This window comes from Lynx rufus, unplaced genomic scaffold (genome assembly GCF_022079265.1).
Source record: "Lynx rufus isolate CCGP_SWC_20201006 ecotype Redwood Valley unplaced genomic scaffold, mLynRuf1.p SCAF_2, whole genome shotgun sequence".
In the NCBI taxonomy this organism is placed as follows: Eukaryota; Metazoa; Chordata; class Mammalia; order Carnivora; family Felidae; genus Lynx; species Lynx rufus.
This window is the reverse complement of record NW_025814834.1, coordinates 200,623,464-200,642,782: the sequence shown is the minus strand read 5'-3', so window position 1 is coordinate 200,642,782 and position 19,319 is coordinate 200,623,464.

Genomic DNA, 19,319 nt, shown 5'->3' with positions numbered 1-19,319 from the left:
AATTTTTATTTGGATCTTGTGTATTTGTATCCATGTATGCTGTAAATGTGAGCTGTCTTCTCTACCTCTGGGTGGTGTTGTTAAAATTAATTGGTAAAAGAGCTCTATTTAGTTGATTTAAAGGCAAGTGCTTGTTAGGGGCACCTGGGTGGCTCAGTCAGTTAAGCATCCGACTCCTGATTTGGGCTCAGGTCATGATTTCACAGTGCGTGGTTTCGAGCCCTGCATTGGGCTCTGTGCTGACAGTGTGGAGCCTGCTTGGGATTCTCTCTCCCTCTCTCTCTGCCCCTTCCTGTGCACTCTCTCTCTAAGTAAGTAAACAAACTTTAAAAAAAATAAAGGCAAGTGCTTGTAAGAACTGGGTATTCTAAGACTCAAGTTCACATGATTTGGGGAAATATTTGACATTAGAGCTAATTTAGGATTGTTGGTTTAATGAAAACATCTTTTTAGAGTTAGCACTAGATGCAGAACTTCTGTTCTACTGTGTTTACTGCAAGTCAGGCAGGTTCAGGTTATCTCTATTGCCAAATTTGTTAGAAAAAGGGGAAAAGAACCTTACAACTTTGATGCCTCCTTAAAGTCTTAGGGGTAATCCAAACATGATTACTGAGAACAAATAAACAGACGTAAATAATTACTAAACAGGTTTATCTGCTTCTTGCTCTGTTACAGGGAACCTACTATAACAACAAACAGTTCACAATGACTACTTTTCACTAGAAACTAAGGTTTTTAAGAGTTAAGAATAGATATAATCATGATTACAGAAATAATAAGGGAAACAACTCGGGGTGCCTGGGTGGCTCAGTCGGTTAAGCGTCCAACTTCAGCTCAGGTTATGATCTCATGGTTCATGAGTTCAAGCCCAGCATCGGGCTCTGTGCTGACGGCTCAGAGCCTCGAGCCTGCTTCGGATTCTGTGTCTCCCTCTCTCTCTGCCCCTCCCCTGCTTGCATTCTGTATCTCTCTCTCTCTCTCTCTCTCTCTCTCAAAAATAACATTAAAACAAGAAGAAAAAGGAAAGTGAGATCGGTTATTTCAAGAGGGAAGACTTAGGACAAAATCTGAATGTCAAAAGCACAGTTGTAAAAGGTTTGTGAGAAGGGCGTCTCTGAAGAATGTTGTTGCGGTTGGGACTGAGAAAGGTTATGGAGTCTATAAAGCTTATTAAGGAGTGATCAGCCCCCAGGGAAGGGAAAGGTGAGGAAGAAAGCAGCACCAGGTAGACGTTGAGAGGTGATACGCCAGCAGAAGCTTCAGCTGATTCCCTGAAATTGGATCCAAAAGTTGGATTCTCCTTCAGAACCATCTTAAATGGGGGCAAAGAGCTGGAATTTTACACTCTCCTATTGGATAGTCGTTGGATGTGACCACCGAAGAAGAGGACATGACCTTGGCAAGGCAGCTTTCTTCAGTCAAGTCCATCCCTGATGGCGCCTGACTGCTGAGGTTGCTGGCCGCGTTCCCACAGCTGAAAGCCCTTCGTTCCTGGTGGAGATTCTGGTCAGCACGTCCCAACACGCACGACTCAGATCCACACAGCGCCCTGTGTATCCTAGTCCCAGTAAGCATATATCAACATGGGGGGTGACAGGGAAGGAAAAAGGAGGGACTGCATACATTTTTTAAAGCTTCATCTTATTGTTGGAGGTGCCTGGCTGGCTCAGTTGGTGGAGCATGAGATTCTTGATCTCAGGGTCATGAGTTTGAGCCCCACGTTTACTTAAAGTAGAGTTTACTTTAAAACAAACATATTTTTAAAAAATTCATCTTGTTGGAAGGGATGAGGTTTAATATCAGAAATACACCAAGATAAGACTGGAATTTTTTTTCTCTCTCTCTGTTAAAATGATAGTTTTTGGGGCACCTGGCTGGCTCAGTCAGTGGGACATGAGACTCTTGATCTCAGGGTCATGAGTTCAAGGCTCACATTGGGTGTAGAGATTACTTAAAAATAAAATCTTTAAAAAAATGATATTTTTCTTAGCTATTGGTCTACTCGTAATAAGAAATAGTAAACAAAGGTTTCTCTTTACTTTTAATGTAATCTTCCTAGAAAAAGTTTTCCGTGTTTTGCCCTAGGGTCTTTGATTACTTAAAGCTGAATCTTCTCAATATCAAAAGAGCTAAGTTTTGCTAACAACTATATAACTCTCTGTGTTTGCTTTTGAATCTCTTAATGCCACTTTAGCTAAATAGATAATTAAGATTATTAAGTTTTGTAATGATCCGTAATCCTATTCAGTCCTGTGCTTTAAAACTTTCTGAGATTTCTGACAGATTTCCTAAAATTTAACTTCTAAACGAAGTGTCTCATTTTCTTTACTAATTAGGCTTATTTGGTATGTCAAATTATATGGGCAGCATCGTCAAATAAGTAATGATCGACCTTCAGAGGTGATATTGCATGGGTGAATGCTCTAACTGTTCCAGAAATTCCTAAGGTTTTGATATGCCCTGGTTTAATATCATCACTTGTAATTCTAATGATTAAAGTGTTGTGTGTCACAGAAGTACCCAAATTTCCTTATCATTCACATCATAATGAACTCTAACCAGATCTTTGGCCACCGTCGGTGTTGAGTCCTTTGTCATTTGTGGTCGTTGTTTGGCTCTGATGCTCTTGCAAAAGTGTTTCAGCTTTAAGGAGATTCATAGAGAGGACTCTTGACAAATACAGCTCTCTGACAATTTCTGGAACTAATGGGAAGACTGCATTCGGACAGAATAATAAGAGGGGACTGGGTGAACAGAGGAAGGTGAGTTGTTTGATCAAAGTCTCAAATGCTAAGAAGGTTCTTGAAATAATGACAAATGCATGTTCCTTTTGTACATTGGAGATTTTGTTAGCAAGAGCGAAAGACAGAAAACAAAGGCTTCCAAGGATGGGTGTCAGCACGGAGCATTTGCCATCCAAGAGACTGAAGCTAAAAACCTGTTTAAACTCATTGTCAGCTCCCTTCGCCATGTCCTTTTTGCTCATGAACTTGTTAAACAGGTTTGGCATTAGCACCCTTTGGGGGCAGCCAAAAATATGCAGATGACAAAAACAGAATGCCCATTTGAAGAGACCCATGTGTCCTTGTTGTTGGAGATCCAGGCTTGGGAAAGTGCCCAGTGCTACAGGCAGTACTCGGCATTACGCCATGCGGTGTGTTTGACTGTAACTCTTTGAACAGCTAGTTATTCTGGAGATGTTGCTTCGGAAGCTGGTGCCCTGGTGTTTGGCGATCAACGTATTTGTGGAATAGATGAATTTGACAAGATAGGTAATCAACATGAAACCTTGTTAGATTATGGAGCAGCAAGGTGTGGAGGCAGGTGTGGTCTGTAGCCTCCCTGCCAGAACTTCCAGGATTCTGCTGCATGTCTGGCTGGAGGGTGCCTGGCTGGCTCGGTCGGAAAAGCATGCGACTCTGGATCTCGGGGTCATGAGTTCAAGCCCCACGTCGGGTGTAGAGTTTCCTCAAAAATAAATAAAGACAAACAGCCTCTGAGAATTTTTATTTATTTTTTTTCTTTTTCTTTTTTTTTTTTTTAATTTTTTTTAACGTTTATTTATTTTTGAGACAGAGAGAGACAGAGCATGAACAGGGGAGGGTCAGAGAGAGGGAGACACAGATTCGGAAACAGGCTCCAGGCTCTGAGCTGTCAGCACAGAGCCCAACGTGGGGCTCGAACTCACGGACCGCGAGATCATGACCTGAGCTGAAGTCGGCCGCCCAACCGACTGAGCCACCCAGGCGCCCCGAGAATTTTTAAAATTAAGTTTATTTATTTTCTCGAGAGAGATCGCGAGTGAGGGTGGGGCAGAGAGAAAGAGGGAGCAGAGAATCCCAAGCAGGCTCCGCACTTGTCAGCGCAGAGGCTGATGTGGGCCTTGATCTCACGAACTGTGAGATCGTGACGTAAGCCGAAACCAAGAGTTGGATGCTTACTCGACTCTGTCACCCAGGCGCCCCAGCTTCTGAGGATTTAAAAAGGGAGAGAGCCTTGCAGTCCAGATTTGACTTGGTCTTTCTGTTGTTACACTAGAAGTGAGAGACATGCCCATTTACTGTCGGAACGTGTGATTTACTACGCTAAGAGCTGGAAAGCAGAGAACCATGGTCATTTGGTCCAGATTCAAATACTTCTGTACTTGAAGGGGTTTCTTTCTTTCTTTCTTTCTTTCTTTCTTTCTTTCTTTCTTTCTTTCTTTCTTTCTTTCTTTCTTTCTTTTTTATGTTTATTCTTGAGAGAGAGAGAGAATGTGAGCGAGCAGGGAAGGGGCGCAGAGAGAGGGAGACAAAATCAGAAGCAGGTTCCTTGCTGTCAGCGTGGAGCACGACACAGGGCTTGAACCCAACCAAGATCATGACCTGAGTGGAAGTCAGATGCTCAAGAGACTGAGCCACGCAGGTGCCCCCTTGAAGTGGCTTTTGATACAACATTATCAGGAAGATTAAAGGTGGTTCCTGGAGGAACACTGGATACAATTCCCCACCAGCTGTGGAGAAGGTACACTGGCTATGCTCTGCGGTATGTCCGTCTGAGGTGATCCCCAGATGCCGCTCGAATTCCTCAAGACTTTTACCTTGAGCTCTGGAAACAGAGCCAGTGGTTAGATGGCTCGCCAGTCACTACGAGGCAGCTGGAGTCTCTGATTTGTCTACATCAGGTTCTATGCCAGCAGTGCAGAGCCTGCTTGGGGTTCTCTCTCTGCCCTTCCCTCACTCTCGCTCCCTCTCTCTCTCTCAAAATAAATAAATTTTAAAAAAAACTTAAAAAAAAAAAAAGGCCCAAAGGTTTACCACCTTCAAACTGGTACACCGTGTAAAAGGACTACCAAGCTAGGACCTCCTGGGAGGTCCTAAAAAGAATTAATTATTGAAGAATTGGAAAAAAACAAATGAACGCCACCCCCCCCAACTTCCGGAAGATGATACCCCAAAAGTAATGTAATAGGGAAAGGTGTTGATTTATATTTTTTTATGATTCTTGTTTGAAACATTGCTGGTTCTCTAATGTTTGCTCTTCCAGATTTAAGAAAAAATTTTTGTTTTAAGCTATCTATGACTTACAGAAATTGGTAAAATATTCCTTTGTAAACAAACATAAAATATAAATATTTTCCTCCCTACTCCATCCCTCCAAAATTCAGAAACTCTCAGTGCACATTCTTATATTCTCATGGCAACATAAGTATTTACATAAGTTCAATAAGGCCCTGTTCTCCCTCTGACAAGACAGTTGAAAACGTTAGAGTACCAAGACTTTGGCTGGAATGTCCTATTTGAGACAGACATGCGGAGACTCACATATGACAGGCAGCTCTCAGGAACTAAGGGTGACTTGATGGCACCAACGAACCCTTTGGAAAAATTGGCCGGGTAGCTTTTGCTTACAGGGTTGCTGGTAGCCTTATCAGGTGAGTAAAGAAGGTCACTTCTTAGCGGGTACGGGGACCTCAGGATACTTTGGGAACCTTCAGAAGAGAGGACTTCATCCGAAACTATAGGCATTGCAGGCAGACTCTGAGGGCAAGTATTTGGCTTGGCTGTTTGGCCTTGAGAGGCTGTTAAGTTCCAGCAAAGCTGAAAAGAGGCTGAAAAGTTCCAGCCAAGCAGAGGAAAACAAAATAAAAGGCAAAAACCCCCGATATGGCCAGTCACATTCTTGCCACCCTTATGTAAATAATTAGGCCGACTTTGTTAAAGCTGTACAAAATAAATTCGTCTTAATTTGCCTATCTTTGGAAATGAGGGTGATTTTAGAGAAATTATGTGTCAGTAACATACCTTTGTAGATGTTCGATCAACTGAGTGTTGTTTGCCTATAAAGCTGGGCTGGACTCTGAATTCTGGTTTCCTCGAATATCTGGCTATGACTCTCCAAGCTGAGGTGTCCAGTCTTCTTCCATTCTCTTGACTTGGCATCACTGGGAACTAAAACTACCCTTTTTCCTGAAGCCCTGCAGACTGAAGCCGGATGACTTGAGGTAAACGCCAGAGAAACTGTCACAATGGCCCGTGTTGAGACCTATTTGCTAATTCCTATAGACACCTTTACAGGTTGGGCTGAAGCTTCTCTATGCATCCAGAGGAGGCCTCGGAAGCTGTCAAAACACTTTTAAATGAAATAATTCCTACATTTGGATTGCCACTAACAATTCAGAGTGACAAGGGAGTGGCATGTATGGTGAAAGTCACACTAGGTGTCCAATGCCTTGGCCATTCAGTGGAAATCACATGCTCCCTGGAAAAAATGAACCCTGTACTTAAAAGAACTTTGGCAAGGGGAGCCTGGATGGCTCAGTCGGTTAAGCATCCAACTCTTGGTTTCAGCTCAGGTCATGATCTTGTAGTTTGGTGAGTTCGAGGCCCACGTCGGGCTCCGGGCTGACAGCATGGAGCCTGCTTGGGATTCTCTGTCTCCCTCCCCCGCTCGTGCTATTCTGTCTCTCTCAAATAAGTAAACTTAAAAAAAAATTAAAAAAAAAAAAAACGACTTTGGCAAAAATTTGCCAAGAAACCACTTGGGAAAGAGCTTTGCTGGTTGCCCTGCTTTGGGTAAGAATAACCTCTAGAAGTAAGTATGGTGTAAGCCTGTTATAAAATATTATATGGAAGACACTTTCTATACTCTTTTCATGACTTAGGAGTTCCTGATGGGGCTCGCATTAGGAAATCGGATCCTATCAGGTACATCCAACCATTGGGAAATACTCTCAGTTTGCTTCTGGCAGGTTGATGCACCCCCCTGTCCCAGATGTGCCCTTACACTGCCTGAACATGCTGGAGACTGGTGTCACTGAACACCTGGGAGAGCGGGCACCTGGAGTACCAATCCAACCTCACTGGACGGGACCTCTTATGAGGTGCTGTTGACCCCCCCCCATTCTTCAGCGAGCTTAAGGAGAATTAAGTGGATTCACCACCACATTGAGCTGGTTCCACAAGAATCCACAGTTTCCGGGCACCCTGTCAAGGAGAACATCAAAAAGGATCCTGCTTGGACTAGTGATGGAACTGAAACTACTATTTTGGGGAGCTGGTCCCAAGAAATCAAAGGATATTTCTAAATACATAAGGTTTCTGTTCCTCTAACCCTGATCTAACCCCATTTCAGCTGGAAGTAACTAGAGTGGTCATTGTCCCAATTCCCGCATGAGTGAGGGATGATCAAAAGACAGCGGGGATTGAAACCCGTAACCAACAGCATTAATAAGCATAGGTGCAACCCTTTACCAAGACCTTTCTGTTTGCCCTTAAATACCCCTCCCTCTTCCTCCAGGGAGGCAGAGTGGAACCTTGCCCTCTGGTCTCTTCGTTGGGCTGCCTCTCGCTTAAACCCTTTCCGTGCTGCACACTCCCTGTCTCAGTGATTGGCTTTGCTGTGTATCAGGCAAATGAACTTCGGTTTGGTTACACTTGGGACATGATGGTTGTCCTGTAGCTTAATGATAGGTGGCCTGCGGAGCCATCTTTTAAAATATCAGCTTCAATGAGGTATTATTTAGGTCATTAAAATTCACCCGTGAAGGAGGGAAGGAGTGGTAAGGTCAGCCAAGGCCTTCTGACTGATTATAATAAGACTATACCAATATTTATATCTGTATTGTTAGAGACATCATGTATCCATTTATATATTTTAAATAGTTTTCTTTCCCCTTTTCCTCATTATCATATATAGGCTCTGGTTAAATTTACCATTTAGTATGGGGGTCAGCAAATTTTCTATAAGGAGACCACAAAATTATAAACACCCTGTCCCCCTTACCCCCAAATGAGCCATGAGTCAGTTTTTTAGAATCTGAGAGCTATTAAATGTTTGTTACAATGATTTGCCTCTGCTGCCCACAGACCATTCACGTACGAACATGGCTGGGCACCAGCGGTGGCCAGCGCGGCTCAAATTTGTAGAACTTCCGTGCATCATGAAATATTTTATTTTTTTCAACCATTTATTTTTTTTTTTTAATTTTTTTTTTTTTTAACGTTTATTTATTTTTGGGACAGAGAGAGACAGAGCATGAACGGGGGAGGGGCAGAGAGAGAGGGAGACACAGAATCGGAAACAGGCTCCAGGCTCTGAGCCATCAGCCCAGAGCCCGACGCGGGGCTCGAACTCCCAGACTGCGAGATCGTGACCTGGCTGAAGTCGGACGCTTAACCGACTGCGCCACCCAGGCGCCCCTCAACCATTTAAAAATGTAAAATTTAGGGGCACCTGGGTGGCTCAGTTGGTTAAATATCTGAGACTTTGGCTCTGGTCATGATCTCACAGTTTGTGAGTTCAAGCCCCCTATAGAGCTCTGTGCTGACAGCACAGAGCCTGCTTTGGATCCTCTGGCCCCCTCTCTCTCCGCTCCTCCCTCTACCTCAAAAATAAACATTAAAAAAATGTAAAATTCATTCTTAGCTCAAGGGCCCTATTAAAAATAGGCAGTAGGCTGGATTTAGGGATATCCTGTGTTTCACTGACCTTCCTTTAGTCCATAGGCTCCAGGATACAAACAAGGGGTAACTAACAGAACTAGAAATGTGTAAATTACCTGAGGGGTTTTGTAGATACTGGGGAGATAGTAGGTTGACTCCCTGGACTTAAAATAAAAATTAGCAGACTTTTTAGGTTTGAGAAAAAGTAGAATTCCCATATACGCCTCCCCTCTCCCCCCCCCCCACCTTGTTAACATCTTGCATTGGTGTGGTACATTTGTTATGGTTGGTGAACCAATAATGATGCAGTATTATTAACCAAAATCCATACTTTACATTAGGGTTTGCTATGTTGTACACTCGATGGGTTTTGATAAATGTGTCATGTCACATATTCATCGCTACAGTATCCTACAGAATAGTTTCACTGCCCTAGAAATGCCTTGGGCCCCTCTGAATCCCTCCTTCCCTTATCCCTGAACCCCTGGCAACCACTGATCTTTTAACTGCCTCTACAGTGTTGCCTTCTCCAAATATCATATAGTTGGAATCTCTCAGTCTATGGGCTTTCAGATCAGCTTCTTTCACTTAGTGATAATAACACTTAAGGCTCTTCCATGTCTTTCAGTGGCTTGATGGCTCATTTCCTGGCACTGAGTGACACCCCATTGTAGGTGGTACCACCACTTATCTGTTTTTCCACCCATTGAAGGATATCTTGGTTTCTTCCAGTTTTGACAATTATGCATAGAGCTGCTATAAACATTCACGTGCAGGTTTTTGTGTGGACATATGTTTTCAACTCATTTGGGTAAGTAGGAGCATGATTGCTGGCTGGTAATTATGAGTACATTTAGGTTTGTGGGAAACTGCCAAAGTGGTGGTACCATTTTGCATTCCCTTCAGCAGTGAGTTCCTGTTGTTCTACATCCTTATCAGCGTTTGGTGTTGTCAGTGTTTTGGATCTTGGCCATTCTGATAGGCATGTATTGGTATCTCAGTATTGCTTTACTTTGCATTTCCTTGGTGACATATGAGGTTGAACATCCTGTCATTGGTTCCTTTGCCATCTGTATGTCTTCTTTGGTGAAATGTCTGTTCAGATCTTTTGCTTCCTTTTTAATTGGGTGTTTGTTTTCTTACTGTTTTAAGAGTTGTGTGTGTTGGATACAAGTCCTGTGTTGGATACGTGTGTAGTTTGCAAATATTTTCTTCTAGTTTGTCACTTGTCTTTCTACTCTTTCAGCAGTGCCTTTCACAGAGCAGAAGTTTTTTTTAAGTTACTATTAATAAGGCCTAGTTTGCCAGTTTTTTCGTGAGTTGTGCTATTAGTGTTGTATCTAAAAAGTTATTGTCAAGGGGCGCCTGACTGGATAAGCGGGTGGAGCATGTGACTCAATGTCGGGGTTGTGTTTGAGCACCATGTTGGGTGTAGAGATTACTTAAATGAAAATAAACAAAAAGTCATTGCCAAATGCAAGGTCACCTAGATTTTTTTCCCTATCTTGTAGCAGCTTTGTGTTCCATATTCAGGTCTATAATCCATTTTGAATTAATTGTTTTTGTGAAAAGTGTAAGATCTGTGTCCGGGTTCATTTTTGTCCATGTAGATATGCATTTGTTCCAGCACCATCTGTTGAAAAGGGCATCCTTTCTGTATTGAATTGCCTTTGCTCTTTGCCAAATATCAGTTGACGAAATTTGTGTGGGTCTGTTTCTAGGCTCTCTATTCCACTGATGTATTTTATGTTTTTTTTTGTTTTGTTTGTTTCTTTTTTTTTTTTTTTAATTTTTTTTTCAACGTTTTTTATTTATTTTGGGACAGAGAGAGACAGAGCATGAACGGGGGAGGGGCAGAGAGAGAGGGAGACACAGAATCGGAAACAGGCTCCAAGCTCTGAGCCATCAGCCCAGAGCCTGACGCGGGGCTCGAACTCACGGACCGCGAGATCGTGACCTGGCTGAAGTCGGACGCTTAACCGACTGCGCCACCCAGGCGCCCCTTGTTTGTTAGTTTCTTTAGCCAGTACAACTCTGTCCTGATCACTAAAACTTATAGTCAGCCTTGAAGTTAGTTAGAATCAGTCCTCTGACTTTGTTCTTCTCCCTCAATATTGTGTTGACTATTCTTGCTCTCCCCTTGCTTCTTTCCACATAAATTTTATTTATTTTTTATTTTTATTTATTTATTTATTTTTTACATTTATTTATTTTTGAGACAGAGAGAGACAGAGCATGAGCAGGGGAGGGTCAGAGAGAGTGGGAGACACAGAATCCGAAACAGGCTCCAGGCTCTGTCAGCCCAGAGCCCGATGCGGGGCTCAAACTCACGGACCGCAAGATCATGACCTGAGCCGAAGTCGGACGCCCAACTGACTGAGCCACCCAGGCACCCCTCCACATAAATTTTAAAATCAGTTTGTTGATATCCTCAAAATAACTTGCTAGGATTTTGATTTGGTTGAACTGACACTTTAATAATATTGAGTCCTTCTATCCATGAACATGGAATATCTCTCCATTTATTTAGATCTTTGGCTTCTTCCACTGGAGATCTTGTACATATTCAGTTAGATTTATATACATAAGTATTCCATTGGGGGGGGGTCCTAATGTAAGTTTTTTTTTTTTTAATTTCAAATTGTTCATTGCAATTGACTTTTGTGTATTAATCTTGTATCCTAAAAACAGCTTGATTTAGTGGCAGGAGTTTTCTGTGAATTCTTTAGGACTTTTTACAAAGATCATATCATTTGTGAATAAATACAGTTTTATTTCTTCCTTCTCAATCTGTACCTTTTATTTCCTTTTATTGTCTTATTGTATTACTTAGGACTTCCAGTATCATATTGACTAGGAGTGGTGAGAGGGGATATCCTTGCCTTGTTGCTGATCTTGGGGGAAAGCATCTAGTTTCTCACCATTAAGTATGAGGTTAGCTGTAGGTCTATTCATAGATTTATCAAGTTGAGGAGGTACTCTTCCATTCTTTTTTTTTTTTTTTAAAGTTTATTTATTTTGAGAGAAAGAGAGAGGGAGAGAGCACAAGCAGGGGAGGGGCAGAGAGAGAGGGAGAAAGAGAGAATCCCAAGCAGGTTCTGTACTGTCAGCACGGAGCCGGATACGGGGCTCAAACTCACGAAATGTGAGATCATGACCTGAGCAGAAACCAAGAGTCGGATGCTTAACTGACTGAGCCACCCAGGTGCCCCGGGAATCCTCTATTCCTAGTTGACTGTGAGTTTTTGTCATGAATGAATATTAGATTTCTTAAATGCCTTTTCTGCACCTATTGGTATGCTCATGTCATTTTTCTTCTTTAGCCTGTCATGTGATGGATTATTTTAATTGAATTTTGAATATTAGTCTTGCATACATGGAATAGCTGTTTGTGGTATATAATTCTTTTAATGCAATATTGGATTCTATTTGCTACAGTTTTCTTGAGGATTTTTGTATCTATGTTCATAAATATTGGTCTGTAGTTTCCCTATCTTGCAATGTCTTTGTCTGGTTTTGGTATTGGGGTAATTTTGGTCTCATAAAATGAGTTAGGAAGCATTTCCTGAGCATCTATTTTCTGGAAGAGATTGAGAACTGGTATTTCTTTTCTAAAATGTTTAATAGAATCTCCCAGGGAACCATCTGGGTCTGGTGCTTTCTGTTTTGGAAGGCTATTAATAATTGATTTGATTTCTTTAATAGATATAGGCCTATTCAGATTATTTCTATGTCAGTTTTGGTAGATTGTTTTTCAAGGAATTGTTCCGTCTCCTCTAGATTATCAGATTTGTGGAGATAGTTGTTCATAATATTCTTTTATTATCCTTTTAATGTCCCAGGATTGTAGCGATGGCCTCTTTCATTTCTGATAGTAATAATTTGTGTCTTTTATTGGTTAGCCTGGCTAGAAGTTTATTAATAAAAAAAACCATTCTTTGATTTTTTTTTCTCTACTGATTTTGTTTTCAATTTCATTGATTTCTGCTCTAATCCTTCTGCTTACTTTGGATTTAATTTGTTCTTTTTCTAGTTTCCTAAGGCAGAAGCTTTGATTATTGATTTTAGGCCTTTTCTTTTCTTCCCCTCCCCTCCCCTCCCCTCCCCTCTCCTCTCCTCTCCTTTCCTGTAGGCTCCATGCCCAATATGGGGCTCGAACCCATGACCCTGAGATCAAGAGTCATATGCTTCACCAACTGAGCCAGCCAGGGACCCCTCTTCTTTTCTAATAGCTGCATTTAATGCTCTAAGTTTTCCTCTAAGGACTGCTTTTGCTGCATCCCACAAATCTTAGGTTTTATTTTCATTTCGTTCAAAATCTTTCTCTTGAGACTTCTTTGACTCATGTGTTATTCAGAACTGTGTTGTTTAGTCTCCAGGTATTTGGGGGACTTCCCAGCTATCTTTCTGTTATTGATTTCCAATTTAATTCCATTGTGGTCTGAGAACATATTTAACATGATATCATTCTTTTCATTAAAAAAAAAAAAAAAAAAAAAAGCATTTTGTAGGGGAGGCAGAGAGAGGATCCCAAGCAGGCTCTGTGCTATCAGTGCAGGGCCTGACATGGGGCCCAAACTCATGAACTATGAGATCATGACCTGAGCTGAAATCAAGAGTTGGACACTTAACTTACTGAGCCACCCAGGTGCCCCTCTTTTAAATTTGTTAAGGTTTGTTTTATGGCCCAGAATGTGGTCTATTATGGTGAATGTTGCATGTAAGCTTGAGAAGAATGTGTATTCTGTATTTTGAGTTGAAGTATTTTGTCAATTAGATTGGGTTCATTGATGACACTGTTTAGTTCAACTATGTCCCTACTGATTTTCTGCCTGCTGGGTCTGTCACTTATTGAGAGGGATGTTGAAGTCTTCAGCTGTGATAGTTGGATTTGTCTCTTTCTCCTTGCAGTTCTAGGGACTTTTTACCCCATGTATTTGATGCTTTGTTAGGTGCATATACATGAAGGATTTTTACATCTTCTTAGAGAAGTGACTTCTTTATTTTTATTTAATCATTGATATCTGATTATTTTTTATTTTTTTCCAGTAAGGGGGGGTTGTTTTGTTTAAAAATCATTTTAATTTTGGGGCACCTGGGTGGCTCAGTTGGTTAAGCGTCCAACTTTGGCTCAGGTCACGATCTTGCCGTTTCTGAGTTCGAGTCCCGTATCGGGTTCTGTGCTGACAGCTCAGAGCCTGGAGCCTGTTTTGGATTCTGTGTCTCCCGCTCTGCCTCTCCCCCACTCGCACTCTCTCTCTCAAAAATAAACGTTAAAAAAACTGAAAAAAAATCATTTTATTTTTCATCTAAGTGTACTCCTTAATCCCCATCCCCTACTTCTCCCATCTCTTCCCCACCCACCTCCCCTCTGGTAAACATCAGCTTATTTTCTATAGTTAAGAGTCTATTTCTTGGTTTGTCTCTCTCTCCGTTTTCCTTTGTTTTTTAAATTCCACCTATGTGTGAGATCATATGTTTGTCTTTCTCTGACTGACTTTCTTTGCTTAGCATTACACTCTAGCTCCATCCACATCGTTGCAAATGGCAAGATTTCATTCTTTTCTTTATGGCCGAAGATTCGTGTGTGTGTGTGTGTGTGTGTGTGTGTGTGTGTGTGTGCGCGCGCTCACGCGCACGTCACATCCGTATCCATTCATACATCAACAGATACTTGAACTGCTTCCATAGTTTGGCTATTGTAAATAATACTGCAATAAACATCGGGGTGCATGTATCCCTAGTGTTTTTGTATTTTTTTGGGTAAATACCCAGTAGTGTGATTATTGGATCACAGGGCAGTTCTATTTTTAACTTTTTGAGGAACTTCCACACTGTTTTCCACAGTGGCTGCACCAGTTTGTATCCTCAGCAATAGTGCACAAGGGTTCCTTTTTCTCCACATCCTTGCCAACACTTGTTTCTTGTGTTTTTGATTTCAGCCATTTTGACAGGTTTGAGGTGATAGGTCATTGTAGTTTTGATTTGCATTTTCCTGATGAGTGATGAAACATCCTTTCATGTGTCTGTTGACCATATGGAGGTCTTCTTTGGAGATATGTCTGCTCATGTTTCCTGTTCATTTTTTTTTTTTCAATTTTTTTTCAACGTTTTTATTTATTTTTGGGACAGAGAGAGACAGAGCATGAACGGGGGAGGGGCAGAGAGAGAGGGAGACACAGAATCGGAAACAGGCTCCAGGCTCCGAGCCATCAGCCCAGAGCCCGACGCGGGGCTCGAACTCACGGACTGCGAGATCGTGACCTGGCTGAAGTCGGACGCTCAACCGACTACGCCACCCAGGCGCCCTCCTGTTCATTTTTAATTGGATTATTTGGTTTTGGGGTAGTGAGTTGTACCAGTTCTTTATGTATTTTGGATACTAACCCTTTATTGAAAAGGTTGTTTGCAAATATATTCTTGCATTCAGTAGGTCACCTTTTGTCAATGGTTTCCTTTGCTGTACAGAAACTTTATTTTATATGTAGCCTCAATAGTTTTTGCTTTTATTTCCCATGCCTGAGGAGACATTTAGAAAGATGTTACTATAGCTGATGTCAGATTACTACTGCCTGTGCCCTCTTCAAGGATTTTTATGGTTTCAGATCTCACATTTAGGCCTTTCGTCCATTTTGAGTTTGTATTTGCGTATAGCGTAGGAAAGTGGTCTAGTTTCAGACTTTTACCTGTGGCTGTTCAGTTTTCCCAATACTATTTGCTTTAAAGACTTCTTCCCATTGTATATCCATTTATTCCTTTGTTGAAGATTAACTGACCATACAATTGTGGGTTTATTTCTGGGTTTTACATTCTGTTCGATTGAGCAGTTGGTCTATTTTTTGGTGTAATTGTACATGGGATTGTTTTCTTAATTTCACTTTCTGTTGCTTCATTATTAGTGTATAGAAATCCAATAGATTTCTGTAGTCAACTTTGGATCCTGTGACTTTACTGAATTCATCTGTCAGATCTTGTAGTTCTTTGGTGGAGTCTTTAGGGCTTTCTCTATATTGTTATCATGTCATCTGTAAATATTTTACTCCTTCCTTACCAATTTGGATGCCTTTTATTTCTTTAAAAATTTTTTTCTTAGTGTTTATTTTTGACACACACACACACACACACACACACACACACAGAATCCGAAGCATCCGAAGCAGGCACCAGGCTCTGAGCTGTCAGTATAGAGCCTGATGCCGGGCTCGAATCCACGAACTGTTGAGATCATGACCTGAGCCGAAGTTGGACGCTCAACCGACTGAGCCACCCAGGCACCCTGCCTTTGATTTGTGTTGTCTAATTGCTGTGGCTAGGATTTCCAATACTATGTTGATAAAAGTGGCGAGAATGGGTATCATTCTCTTGTTACTGACCTTAGAGGAAAGCTGTTTTTTCGTCAATGAGTATGATGTTGGTTATGGGTTTTTCATATAAGGTTTTTTATGTTGAGGTATATTCCCTCCACACCTACTGTGCAGAGGGTTATTTTTTTTTTTATCATGAATAGATGCTGTACTTTGTAAATGCTTTCTCTACATCTGTTGAAATCAACATATGGTTTTTATCCTCTTGATAAGCAATCACAACCGATTTGCAAATATCGAACCACTTGCATCCTGGGAATAAATGCCACTGGTTGGTTGTATGTAACTCTTAATATTGTTGGATTTAGTTTGCTAAAATTTTGTTGAGGATTTTTGCTTCAATATTCATGAGACATTGGCCTGTAGTTCCTTTTTGCAGTGTCTATCTGGTTTTGGTGCCAGGATGATACTGGTCTTATAAAATGAATTTGGAAGTTTTCCTTCCTCTTGTATTTTTTGCAATAGCTTGAGAAAATCTAAATGTTTGGTAGAATTCACCTGGGATGAGCGAATTATTGATATAATTTATAATCTACCACATTTGTTGCTACTTTCTACTTATCCTTGTTTTGTTACATTTTTGTCTCCCCTTCTTTTTTGGGGTGGGGGAGGGACAAGAGGAGATTAAGTATGGAAAAAAGGTATGTGTGGACTTTGAGCATCCAAAGAGGTTACAGAGGAGCTTTGTATTTCTTTGGCTGCTTCCTACTTTGGGGAAATTTCTTACTGACTGCATTTATTGCGGGCATCAATGCACATTTCCCACTGTAGAAGCTAAAATGAGCCATCCTTCTCTTCACTCCTTGGCATCTAGAATGTGGGATGATGACCTGGGCTTAGACAAATGGGTGCCCCCAGGCAGGCCTTGATCAAACGATGGGACAGTTAAAATTCACAGAAGCGGGCCAGTGGCATTGTCCTGCAGCAACTTAGAAATTGTTCCAGGAAAGCAGATGGTCTTGTAGAAATCCTGCGTGACTTAACCTAAATTCAAATCCTAGCTGTTGTTAACTTCAAATCTTCCTGTAATTATACCACAAGTGATGAAATTTTACAAGGAAGGAGAACCTGTGAAATTGAAAAATTAAGCCTAGCTTTGTCACTAGCTATACATTGGGCAAATCACTGCACGTTTCTTGAGTTTTTGTCTTCACCTTTTAAAATGGGATTATGTACGAACGTACATAAAAGCACCTAGCTCATAGTAGCTGCAGGTTGACAAATGAATCAAATTCAGGGCCTTCCTCTTTCAGCTTCCCAAGATCATTCTTCCCTTGGGCCACGGTAGATGAGGTCAGGGAGAAAGGGCAAACACTAGGGAACTTTACCCTCAAATGTTACTGTGGTCTCCGGTTGACCTTTTCTAAGGTGTGGCAAGGGTGCTTTGCCTTGAACGGTGGCCCAGTATCTGGTCCACAGAAGGCACTTAGTACTGATACCATCATGAGGCAAGCCCTGGGATCCTAGTCTATAAACATGTTCTGTAAGAGGGGCCTTCTCCGTCTTTTCATACACTATTCCCAGTGCCTGGCATACAGAGGCACACACTCTGATATTATCCAAACACTGCTGGGGGCAGGACAAGTTCACCTGCAACTGAACCTCACAATACTGACCCCAGGGTGGTGTGAGAACAAGATGAAACAGGTTTGTGAAAGTATTCATCTCTGGTGCATGCCTGGAACCCAACAGATGAGTTTCCATCTGTGTCTTGATTTTTAACTTTTTAATATAAATGAATTTAAAATTGCTGGGGGAAAAACAAATGCCAATCCCTTCTATGTGCAAACGGAATTTCCATCCTTTACACTCTTTCCATGTGCTAATAAATTCATTTGGTTAGAACTAATGTGCCTGCGACATTTGAGTGAGTGCTTCCCAATGCTCGTGTAAATGACAGGGTGAAATTATACAAACGTGACGGAACTATGTTTAGAATATGGATGAACAGGAAAAAGCCTGGAAGGGAATTTGGAAAGAGCTGCTGTTAGGGATAGTAAAATTAAGTTGACTTTTTAAAAATTGGGCTTAAAAATTTTTTAACTTATGAAAGAAAAAAAGCCCAAAGAAATGTCCCCGTCTTTATATTAGGGAATGAATGTTGGATTCTCCTCACCTACTGGAGACCAACACGAGGTCTGAGGCCGTGGGAATTCTGATTGGGAGCTACCATCTTGTCATGATGATGCAAGAATGGAGGGAAAGCTCCAGGGGGTTTGAGGTTCCAGTCCCTGAAGTTCCACACGTTTCCCAAACTGAACTCACTCAACTTCGTCTTTCCCATTTCTCAGGCTTCACGAACACCTCTGACACTCCTTTCCCCAGGTCACCTACTGAACCCTTCTCTGTCGCCTCCTGCCTTGTTCAGGCCCCACATCACCTACAATTACGTTGACCCTTAATGCAGGGATTAGGGGCAGTGTCCCCTTTACAGTAAAAAATCTGCATATAACTTGACTCTCCCCTAACTACTAATAGTCTACTGTTGACAGGAAGTCAGCGAACCCGTATCTTGTATATGTGTTATATACTGAATTCACACAGTAAAGCAAGACACAGAAATATTGAGAAAATCACAAGGAAAACACAGAGTACTGTATCAAAACCCAGGTATGTGTGGACCTGCACAGTTCTCAGCCATGCTGCTCAAGGGTCAACTGTATTGCCTCTCGGATTGCTGGTGTCCATGCATTTGGGCTCCCAGAATGCACGTCAGACCAACCTTGCAGCGCCTAGCTGTACAACCCTTACCCTCCTGTTTAAATATTTCCTTTGTTCCCAATGTTTATAGGACAAAGGCCAAATTCCTCCTCCTGGTATCGAAAGCACCGTGACCCAATCCATCTGCCAAACTTGCTTCTTGTTCCCGATCATCACACCCCACGTTCCCTGGGCACCTTGCCCTGTGCTTTCCCAACTCCGTGGCTGGGTGCACAGATGTTTTGTTTTTTGGTTTTTTTTACAGGAATACCTTCCACCCCCACCTCTCTAGAGGTTCAGCCTAAGTGCTAGCTCAAGAGATCTCTGAACCAAGATGAAGTTACAACTCCCTCCTCCGAGTGCCCGCTCTGCTCGGATGCCTCAGTAGTCCTTTAGGGGCCGAGACCAGATTGGAAAGCACCGTGCCTCTGTTCCTTTCTTCAGGGCCAGGCCAGACAAGTAATGCAGAGAACGAGGGGAACGAAGGTAATCCAGTATCGTTTTTCTTCCTGGCTTTTGGTCAGTCCAAATCCTAAGGTGATGAGGTATGTCGCGTCACATTCACGGTGAGAAGTGCAACGAACAGTCTAGAGGAGAGCGCTGTTTGTGAAGAAACCATCTGGTGATGCTCTGAGTTCCCTACCTGACCCGTCTCTCATCAGCCTGGCCATAAATAAGCTTCTTGAGAGGAAGGACTGTAAATTCCTAAGAAATCTGCCTTTATTCTGTTGGGTGAGAAAAATCCTTTTAGGAACAAAGGACGGCTCCCTACCCACGCATGGGTGACCTCCAGGAACAAAACAGCCACGACACGAACTTTTTATGCTGAGAA